We start from the raw sequence: 218 nt of genomic DNA on the forward strand, positions 1-218 counted from the left end.
ACGAGAGTCCAGAATAGGATCGACCGCCATATTAAGGTCACCGAGAACCAAATGATGGGAATTTTGATCAAATTCGGTAGGTAGAGATCGGTAAAAGTGGGAACGCCCCGACGCATTCACGGGAGCGTAAATATTGTGGATGTAGACAGTTGTAGCCTCAGTTACCATTCGGACTAGAAGGTAACGCCCTGGAATAGTAGCTCGCATGACCTCTTCTG

This window comes from Plasmopara halstedii, assembly GCF_900000015.1.
Source record: "Plasmopara halstedii genome assembly, contig: Scaffold_816, whole genome shotgun sequence".
NCBI classification, from domain to species: domain Eukaryota; phylum Oomycota; class Peronosporomycetes; order Peronosporales; family Peronosporaceae; genus Plasmopara; species Plasmopara halstedii.